We start from the raw sequence: 11584 nt of genomic DNA, 5'->3' as shown, positions 1-11584 counted from the left end.
CCTGACAGACTCTGCTGGACCACCTCCAGATGACCATCTGTATATAATGAAGTATCTGAATCATAAGACAACTTGCACCTTGTCTGAAATATATGAAAATATCCTGACTCACTTGTCTCAGAGGAAGCCACAAACTTTGGTCTGAGCAGGCAGCAACGAATAAATTATAGCCCCATCATGTTCTTCCTGGAGAATGGACTGTGAAATTTTTAACTTAAGGTCCTAGAAACCAAAATTTGCTAAAGGAATGAATGTCTCAACAAATACATATTGATTATATAACTGTATGTTAGGCATGGTGCCAGGTGATGGGAGCACAGTGGTAAGCAAGACTCGATAAGCTTTCATTCTAGTGGGGAGACAGAAAAGCCAACAGGGAGTTAAATACAGAGTGAAAAGTTCTCCTAGAGTTCAGTGGGGGGGAAATCTGACCCAGTTCTGGGGAATCAGGAGAGGCTTCCCTGTGGAAGAGACACCCAAATTGACTGAGAGATGAGCAAGGACAAAGGTGAATGCAGTGGCATCACTGTCTTCATCATACTCATGATATCTGTGAATAAATGACCGTTGGCCTTCCTAGGAGGCGAAAATAACAGACATAGGATGAATTATGTGGAATGGTCTGCATTCCTCTCTTACAGCAACATTTTTCTGTATATCAATTCCAGGCAATGTCTATGAACTTAGAAGTATCACAAAATAAATAAAATGCATCTCCTTTAAAGACTTTGTAAAATGTGGTAAGGGCCAAAGTAGACATAGGCATGAGGCACAATGGGAACATAAAGAGTGTCAAGGTGGCACTTACGTCCTTTGTCACCTAGCCCTGGGACCTTTCTATCATCTTTCAGTTCTGGAGGGGTGAGACATGATGAACCTGGATTCATATCTTGGCCCCAACTTTTATTAGTTGTGTGACTTTGGTCAAGTACTTAGCCTCTTTAGGCCTCAACTTCAACACTGGTATAAAGAAGATAAAAATAATATCCAATTTAAGGCGATGTTGCTATTGATGTGTGTATGAATGCAGTAATGATGTAGAACTCGTGGCCCAGTGCCTGGCACCATGTAAACACTCAGTAAATCACTATTATTATTTTAGGACCATGAGCTGGAGAGCACTTTATAATTGATGCAGTATTCTACAAAGAGTATTTTAGACTAAGCACTAATAACATTGATTGAGTAAAGGTTGAGGGGAAGTTGAAATTACATCTTCTGTTTTCTCGCTTCTGGCATCAATTTTGTTGAATGAAGGGTTTTCAATTAGCAAATAAAATTTTATATTTATGACATTATATAAGATGTCCAAACACAAAAATCATATTGGCAACCACTGTGTAAAATTTTAAATAGTTTAAGTCAGGTACTATTTTTGTTGTTGTGTTTAAGTCACTGATATAAATGCCTCAGTTATTGGTATCAAAACTGTAGTTTCCTTTCAAAACACCAGCATATACCACAATTTATTAGGCAATTGCTTAACTAATCAGGGACAACTTTTAGATTTTATATTAACGAGGGAAAGTAATACTTGTATTTAGTGACAGCATAAGAAACTGTGAAAAGTCTGATCTTTTTCATATATGAAAAAAGAAGCATTTAAAACTCTACATTTTAAAAATAAATTTTTAATTTTGGAGTAATTTTAGATTTACAGAAAAGTTGCAAAGATAGTACAGAGGGTTCCTATGTATCCCTCACCCCATTTCAGTTTCCTGTAATGGTATCGTCTCACGTTACAGTGGTATATTTGTCAACTACTAACTCCACGATTTACTCAGATTTCACCAATTTTTCCCTTTAATATCCTTTTTCTCTTACAGCATCCCGTCTAAAATACCACATTACATTTAAATATTTCTGCTTAGTCTACCCTGGTCTGTGACAGCTTCTCAATCTTCGTTTTTCATGACTGGCAACTTTAAGGATCACTGGCCAGATATTCTGTAATGTCCTTCAGTTTGGGTTTGTCTGATGTTTTTCTCATGACTCAACTGGGGTTATGGGTTTGCAGAGGGAATGCCACAGAGGTGGAGTGCATTTCTCATCTCATCATATCAAGGGATATGTGATATCAACATGCCTTACTGCAAGTACTATTTATCTCAATCACTGGGTTATGGTAGTGTTTGTCAGCTTTCTTCAATGTAAAGCTACTATCTATCCCTTTTCATACTCTAGTGTCTGGAAGCAAGTCCCTAAGTCTAGCCCACACTCAGGAAGTGGGGCTGGGAGGAGATTAAGAAATGAAAATTTGTAATGAAGATTTGTCTTTTCTCCCCCATTTATTTACTGTTTGTCTGTTTGTGTGTGTTCATTTGTTCATTCATTCATTCATTCAATCTTTGTTCATATCCCTATGGACTCATGTGCATTTATTTTATACTTTAGGTAATAATCCAATGCTACTTCATTGCTTTAATTGTTTCAGCTTTGGGCATTGGGAGCTCTTTCAATTGAGCCTCTATTTCCCTTTGACATGGATTGTGCTGTGGGGTGGAGCTGGGTGTGGGGAGAGAAAGAGGAAGCTGCAGGCTTGGGACCTGCAACCAGAGCTTGCATTTCTTATGGTTCTATGTTCCAGCATGGAATTCCAAAGATCCAAGAATTTTATATTTGAACCTAGACTACCAGGTCATTATAAAGGTATATTTGTCAAGGTGTAGGATAAAAATATTTTATTAGTTCACTAGATTGATTAATAACTTTTAAACCTCCAGATATATACAATGAAGGCCTCCATTTCTACTCTTGTCTTGGACCACACATGTTAGGTGGTCTCTAACATGTATTTGGAAGGGAAAGTGAGATACTGCTTTTCCAATGATTTTGTTTATATGTGGAAATTGATTTTCTTACTACTTCATTTCCATTGGCCAAAACATTTTGAAAAAGAATAAACAAAATAAAAATTTTAAAGCCATAACTTTTAGTTAGATTTTGTAATTTTCCAAGCCAGGCAATTCATTAGGAGGCTGTATATGAAAGAATTTAAAATTTAGATACCAAAGTAAAATCACCCATCACTGGTAAACAGCATTAAACTATGCATCTGGTTCTAAATTTTGTCTGTAACTACCCATTTTTAGCTGCAACTGCACATCACAAAAGCCTTGATAGAGAGAAGGCTGGTTTTTCAAGAGGTATACTCTTAAAAAATTACATGGGAGGGTGCTCTCTACTTTATGGGAGTGGGGCAAGTTTACATTTTACCAATTTACTCTGTTTTAATTGCTTTTCATAGATTGGTGCCTCTGGCATGTTTTAATCTGACTCAGTCTATTTCAAGGGGTGTGTATTCAAAGCCTATGGGAGCCAGGCAGGCAGTGTAGAGTGTGAGAAAAATCAATTACCATAATGCAATAAAAGTTTAATTATTTTACCAAAGTATTGGATATGTGTGTAACATAATACAAGCATGTGTGAAACTAGAGATTATATTTTAAATCCAAACTTGAAAACTACAAAATGGAATGCAGACTTAATTCATTATTTTTTCTCTTACGTTATTTATTATTTCTCTATTGGGAACTGGAAACTTGACATCTTTTCATCTGCACCAAGAAATCAGTATCAGAATTTACATTTCACATTGTATATGCAACATAAGATTCAGTTTTATAAACCTTGTAACCTTTAAATGGTATGGAGACCCCTTAAAAAAATTAAAAATAGAACTACCATATGATCCAACAATTCTATTCCTGGATATTATCAGAAGAAAATGAAAATACTAATTCAAAAAAATATATGCACCCCTATGGTCATTGCACTATTATTTTCAGTAGCTAAGATATGGATACTACCTAAGTGCCCATCAATAGATGAATGGATATAGAAGATGTGAGATATATATATATATATATATATATATACACACACACACACACACACACGCAATGAAATATTATGTATATATGTATATGTATACATATAAATACACAGTGAAATATTACTCAGCCATAAAGAAGAATGAAATCTTGCCATTTGTGACAACATGGATGGACCCAGAGGGTATTATGCTAAGTGCAGCAAGTCAGACAAAGACCAATACTGTATGATTCACTTATATATGGAATCTAAAAACAAAACAAATGAACAAACATAAGTAAACATAAATAGTCATAGATATACAGAACAAAAATGTGGTTGCCAGAGGGAAAGGGGGTGGGGGGAGGAGAGAAATAGATGGGGGAGATTAAGAGGTACAAACTTCCAGTTTCAAAAAAAGTCAGTCTTGTTTCTAAGTTGGACCTAGGTCAACTCCAGTTGGTTTTGAGACCCAGTTTGGAAAAAAAAATGCTCAGAGTTTGAAATCTCACGAAGCAAAGCTGCTGAACGAGGACCAGATTCCGAGGGGATGTCCCCACATCTCCAGAGGCAGCAGGCAGGCAACGGCTCCAGGGGGCTCGGCAGTTTAAATATTTCATCCATTCTCTTCATGCTTGTATGATTTCTGAGGAGAAGTTGAACGTCATTCTTCTTTTTATTCTTCTATAGCTGGGTGGCTGACAGAGTCTTGGTGCTTTGGGTAGGTGTCAGGCATGAGCCTCTGAGGTAGAAGAGCCGAGTTAAGGACATTGGTCCACCAGAGACCTCCTGGCTCCACGTAATATCAAATGGCGAGAGCTCTCCCAGAGATCTCCATCTCAGCGCTAACACCCAGCTCCACTTAACAACCAGCAAGCTCCAGTGCTGGACACCTTATGCCAAACAATTAGCAAGACAGGAACACAACTCCACCCATTAGCAGAGAGGCTGCCTAAAATCATAATAAGTTCACAGACACTCCAAAACACACCACCGGATGCAGTCCTGCCCACCAGAAAGACAAGATCAAGCCTCAACCACCAAAACACAAGCACCAGTCCCCTCCACAAGGAAGCCGACACAACCCACTGAACGAACCTTACCCACCGGGATCAGGCACCAAGAACAATGGGAACTATGAACCTGCAGCCTGTGAAAAGGAGACCCCAAACACAGTAAGTTAAGCAAAATGAGAAGACAGAGAAACATACAGCAGATGAAGGAGCAAGGTAAAAACTCACCAGACCAAACAAATGAAGAGGAAATAGGCAGTCGACTTGAAAAACAGTTCAGAGTAATGAGTGTAAACATGATCCAAAATCTTGGAAATAGAATGGAGAAAATACAAGAAATGTTTAACAAGCATTTAGAAGAACTAAAGGGCAAACAATGATGAACAACACAATAAATGAAATTTAAAATTCTCTAGAAGGAATCAATAGCGAATAACTGAGGCAGAAGAACGGATAAGTGACCCGAAAGATAAAATAGTGGAAATAACTACCACAGAGCAGAATAGAGAGAATGAAAAGAACTGAGGACAGTCTCAGAGACCTCTGGGCCAACATTAAATGCACCAATATTCGAATTATAGGGGTCCCAGAAGAAGAAGAGAAAAAAAAAAGGAACTGAGAAAATATTTGAAGAGATTATAGTTGAAAACTTCCCTAATATGGAAAAGGAAATAGTTAATCAAGTCCAGGAAGCACAGAGTCCCATACAGGATAAATCCAAGGAGAGACACGCCAAGACACATATTAATCAAACTATCAAAAATTAAATACAAAGAAAACATATTAAAATCAGCAAGGGAAAAACAACAAATAACATACAAGGGAATCTCCATAAGGTTAACACCTGATCTTTCAGCAGAAACTCTGCAAGCCAGAAGGGAGTAGCAGGACATATTTAAAGTGATGAAAGGGAAAAACCTACAACCAAGATTACTCTACCCAGCAAGGATCTCATTCATATTCAACGGAGAAATTAAAAATTTTACAGACAAGCAAAAGCTAAGAGAATTCAGCAACACCAAACCAGCTTTACAACAAATGCTAAAGGAACTTCTCTAGGCAGGAAACACAAGAGAAGGAAAAGATCTATAATAACAAACCCAAAACAATTAAGAAAATGGTAATAGGAAAATACATATCTATAACTACCTTAAGTGTAAATGGATTAAATGCTCCAACCAAAAGACATAGACTGGCTGAATGGATACAAAAACAAACCCGTATATATGTTGTCTATAAGAGACCCACTTCAGACCTAGGGACACAAACAGAATGAAAGTGAGGGGATGGAAAAAGATATTGCATGCAAATGGAAATCAAAAGAAAGCTGGAGTAGCAATTCTCGTATCAGACAAAATAGGCTTTAAAATAAAGACTATTAAAAGAGACAAAGAAGGGCACCACATAATGATCAAGGAATCAATCCAAGAAGAAGTTATAACAATTGTAAATATTTATACCCCCAAGTTAGGAGCACCTCAATACATAAGGCAATGGCTAACAGCCATAAAAGGTGAAATAGACAGTAACACAATCATAGTAGGGGACTTTAACATCCCAGTTTCACCAATGGACAGATCATCCAAAATGAAAATAAATAAGGAAACACAAGCTTTAAATGATACATTAAACAAGATAGATTTAATTGATAGTTATAGGACATTCCATCCAAAAACAACTGCATACACTTTCTTCTCAAGTGCTCATGGAACATTCTCCAGGACTGATCATATCTTGGGTCACAAATCAGGCCTTGGTAAATTTAAGAAAATTGAATTTGTATCAAGTATCTTTTCCAACCACAGCACTATGAGACTATACATCAATTACAGGAAAAAAAAATCTGTTAAAAATACAAACACACGGAGGCCAAAAAATACACTACTAAATAACCAAGAGATCACTGAAGAAATCCAAGAGGAAATTAAAAAATACCTAGAAACAAATGACAATGAAAACACGATGACCCAAAATTTATGGGATGTAGCAAAAGCGGTTCTAAGATGGAAGTTTACTGCAATACAATCATACCTCAAGAAACAAGAAACATAAATAAACAACCTAACCTTACACCTAAAGCAATTAGAGGAAGAAGAACAAAAAACCCCAAAGTTAGCAGAAGGAAAGAAATCATAAAGATCAGATCAGAAATAAATGAAAAAGAAATGGAAACGATAGCAAAGAAAAATAAAACTAAAAGTTGGTTCTTTGAGAAGATAAAAAAAATTGATAAACATTAGCCAGACTCATGAAGAAAAAAAAGGAGAAGACTCAAATGAATAGAATTAGAAATGAAAATGGAGAAGTAACAACTGACACTTCAGAAATACAAAGGATCATGAGAGATTACTACAAGCAATTATATGCCAATAAAATGGACAACCTGGAAGAAATGGACAAATTCTTAGAAAACTACAACCTTCCAAGACTGGACCAGGAAAAAATGAAGTATGAACAGACCAATCAGAAGCACTGAAAAAGAAACTGTGATTAAAAATCTTCCTAAAAACAAAAGCCCAGGACCAGATGGTTTCACAGGTGAATTCTATCAAACATTTAGAGAAGAGCTAACACCTATCCTTCTCAAACTCTTCCAAAATATAGCAGAGGGAGGAACACTCTCCAACTCATTCTATAGTGGTGATGGAGCCATCATCAGCCTGATACCAAAACCAGACAAAGATGTCACAAAAAAGGAAAACTACAGGCCAATATCACTGATGAACATAGATGCAAAAATCCTCAACAAAATACTAGCAAACAGAATCCAACAGCACATTAAAAGGATCATACAATATGCTCACGTGGGTTTTATCCCAGGAATGCAAGGATTCTTCAATATACACAAATCAATCAATGTGATAAACCATATTAACAAAACTGAAGGAGAAAAACCATATGATCATCTCAATAGATGCAGAAAAAGCTTTCAACAAAATTCAACACCCATTTATGATAAAAAAAAAAAAAAACCCTGCATAAAGTAGGCATAGAGGAAACTTACCTCAACATAATTAGGCCATATAGGACAAACCCATAGCCAACATCGTTCTCAATGATGAAAAGCTGAAAACATTTCCACTAAGATCAGGAAAAAGACAAGGTTGCCAACTCTCACCACTATTATTCAACATAGTTTTGGAAGTTTTAGCCACAGCAATCAGAGAAGAAAAGGAAATAAAAGGAATCCAAACTGGAAAAGAAGTAGTAAAATTATCACTGTTTGCAGATGACATGATACTATACATAGAGAATCCTAAATATGCTACCAGAAAACTACAGAGCTAATCAATGAATTTGGTAAAGTAGCAGGATACAAAATTAACACACAGAAATCACTTGCATTCCTGTACGCTATAGATGAAAAATCTGAAAGAGAAATTAAGGAAACACTCCCATTTACCATTGCAACAAAAAGAATAAAATACCTAGGAATAAACCTACCTACGGAGACAAAAGACCTGTATGCAGAAAACTGTAAGACACTGATGAAAGAAATTAAAGATGATACCAACAGATAGAGAGATATAAAATGTTCTTGGATTGGAAGAATCAACATTGTGAAAATGGCTATACTACCCAAAGCAATCTACAGATTCAATGCAATCCCTATCAAACTACAAATAGCACTTTTCACAGAACTAGAAAAAAAATTTCACAATTTGTATGGAAACAAAACAGACCCCAAATAACAAAAGCAATTTTGAGAAACAAAAGCGGAGCTGGAGGAATCAGGCTCCTTAACTTCAGACTATACTACAAAGCTACAGTAACCAAGACATTATGGCACTGGCACAAAAACAGAAATCTAGATCAATGGAACAGGATAGAAAGCCCAGAGATAAACCCACACGCATATAGTCACCTTATCTTTGATAAAGGAGGAAAGAATATACAATGAAGAAAAGACAGACTCTTCAATAAGTGGTGCTGGAAAAACTGGACAGCTACACGTAAAAGAATGAAATTAGAACACTTGTTAACACCATACACAAAAATAAACTCAAAATGGATTAAAGACCTAAATGTAAGGCCTGACACTATAAAACTCTTAGAGGAAAAGATAGGAAGAACACTCTATGACATAAATCACAACAAGATCCTTTTTGACCCACCTCCTAGAGAAATGAAAATAAAAACAAAAATAAACAAATGGGACCTAATGAAACTTAAAAGCTTTTGCACAGCAAAGGAAACTATAAATAAGATAAAAAGACAACCCTCAGAATGGGAGAAAGTATTCATAAATGAAGCAACTGACAAAGGATTAATCTCCAAAATATACAAGTAGCTCATGCAGCTCAATATCAAAGAAACAAACAACCCAATCCAAAAATGGGCAGAAGACCTAAACAGGCATTTCTCCAAAGAAGATATACAGATTGCCAACAAACACATGAAAGGATGCTCAACATCATTAATCATTAGAGAAATGCAAATCAAAACTACAATGAAGTATCACCTCACAGTGGTCAGAATGGCCATCATCAAAAAATCTAGAAACAATAAATGCTGGAGAGGGTGTGGAGAAAAAGGAACACTCTTGCACTGCTAGTGGGAATGTGAATTGGTTCAGCCACTATGGAGAACAGTATGGAGGTTCCTTAAAAAACTACAAATAGAACTACCATATGACCCAGCAATCCCACTACTGGGCATATACCCTGAGAAAACCAAAATTCAAAAGGAGTCATGTACCACAATGTTCATTGCAGCTCTATTTACAATAGCCCGGTGATGGAAACAACCTAAGTGCCCATCATCGGATGAATGGATAAAGAAGATGTGGCACATATATACAATGGAATATTACTCAGCCATAAAAAGAAACGAAATTGAGCTATTTGTAATGAGGTGGATAGACCTAGAGTCTGTCATACAGAGTGAAGTAAGTCAGAAAGAAAAAGACAAATACCGTATGCTAACACATATATATGGAATTTAAGGGAAAAAAAATGTCATGAAGAACCTAGGGGTAAGACAGGAATAAAGACACAGACCTACTGGAGAACGGACTTGAGGATATGGGGAGGAGGAAGGGTGAGCTGTGACAGGGCGAGAGAGAGGCATGGTTATATATACACTACCAAACGTAAGGTAGATAGCTAGTGGGAAGCAGCCGCATGGCACAGGGATATCGGCTCAGTGCTTTGTGACCGCCTGGAGGGGTGGGATAGGGAGGGTGGGAGGGAGGGAGACGCAAGCGGGAAGAGATATGGGAACATATGTATATGTATAACTGATTCACTTTGTTATGAAGCAGAAACTAACACACCATTGTAAAGCAATTATACCCCAATAAAGATGTTAAAAAAAAAAAAAACTACAATGAAGTATCACCTCACAGTGGTCAGAATGACCATCATCAAAAAATCTACAAACAATAAATGCTGGAGAGTGTGTGGAGAAAATGGAACCCTCTTGCACTGTTGGTGGGAGTGTAAATTGATACAGCCAGTATAGAGAACAGTACGGAGGTTCCTTAAAAAACTAAAAATAGAACTACCATATGACCCAGCACTCCCACTAATGTGCATATACCCTGAGAAAACCATAATTCAAAAAGAGTCATGTACCACAATGTTCATTTTAGCTCTACAATAGCCAGGAGATGGAAGCAACCTAAGTGTCCATCGAGAGATAAATGGATAAAGAAGATGTGGCACATATATACAATGAAATATCACATATTTATATATTATATTATATTATTATAAGCACCTCTGATCATGGGTAGAAAATTTGCATAGTGGTTTTTATATTTAGATTTTATATTTAAAATATAAATATTTTATATTTAGAAGGACTAGTTCTTGGATGTTTGGAATTCTGGTGTTCCTACATTGTCATATTTGTTGTTCAGTTATATTGCTTTACTCTTCAATTATTTCTATTTGTAACTCTTGAACCCAGCTGTCACATTCATTGGAAAAGGGCAATCTAACCATGCTGGTTTATTTTCACATTTTTTTTCCAAATTTACTTTTCAGCTCCATAATTTGAGATAGATAGCTCAATCTATCCCTTTTATTTCTAGAAACTGATTTCAGTGAATGGGATCATAATTTGGGGTAATTACTAATAAATGTCTCCCTGAGAAAATAGTGTTTAAATGAATTGTATCTTTCACTAAAAAGACCAAGTATTTGATCTAATCTTTGGTGGGGAGTCAAGGTCGATGACATGAACGAGTTAATTTCTTTCAATTCTCCTTGGTACACTGTCACAAGTAAGTCACCTAAAATTCGTGTATAAGTGACCACCATACTCTGCCTCTTATTCATCAAGTAAAGTGCTAATCTGTCCGTGTTCCTAAATCCTAGGAATTTATCTGGCTTATGATTTTAATGACTGAATTTGAGATGGGTTCTTTTTCAGCAGAGTGATTTATCATGAATGGTGTTATGATAGAATTTAGTTCTTTACATGACAAGTTCACCATTAACACTGGCCACTGTAGGAGCACATTTATATTTGTCTTACTAACTTTGACCAGGCTATTTTCAACTGTTCAAGACTTGTGGTAGATGCAAAAATGGCCACAAACTCTTCCCCAACCTGCATCTGTGACCTTATAATGTGACTTGGTAGCTTCTCTCATAAAAGAGGGGGAAATCTATTTCTTTCCCTTTTGAATACAGTCTGGCCTTGCGTCTTGCTTTGGCCAATAAAGAGTGGCAGAAGCAATGATATGAAAATCATAAATGTCTCAAGATGTTTTGCATGCTTCTGCCTTCACTGCTTCATCATAAACCAGA

Source organism: Grampus griseus, assembly GCF_964374135.1.
Source record: "Grampus griseus genome assembly, chromosome: 1".
NCBI lineage: Eukaryota > Metazoa > Chordata > Mammalia > Artiodactyla > Delphinidae > Grampus > Grampus griseus.
Note: the sequence above shows the minus strand (reverse complement) of the source record.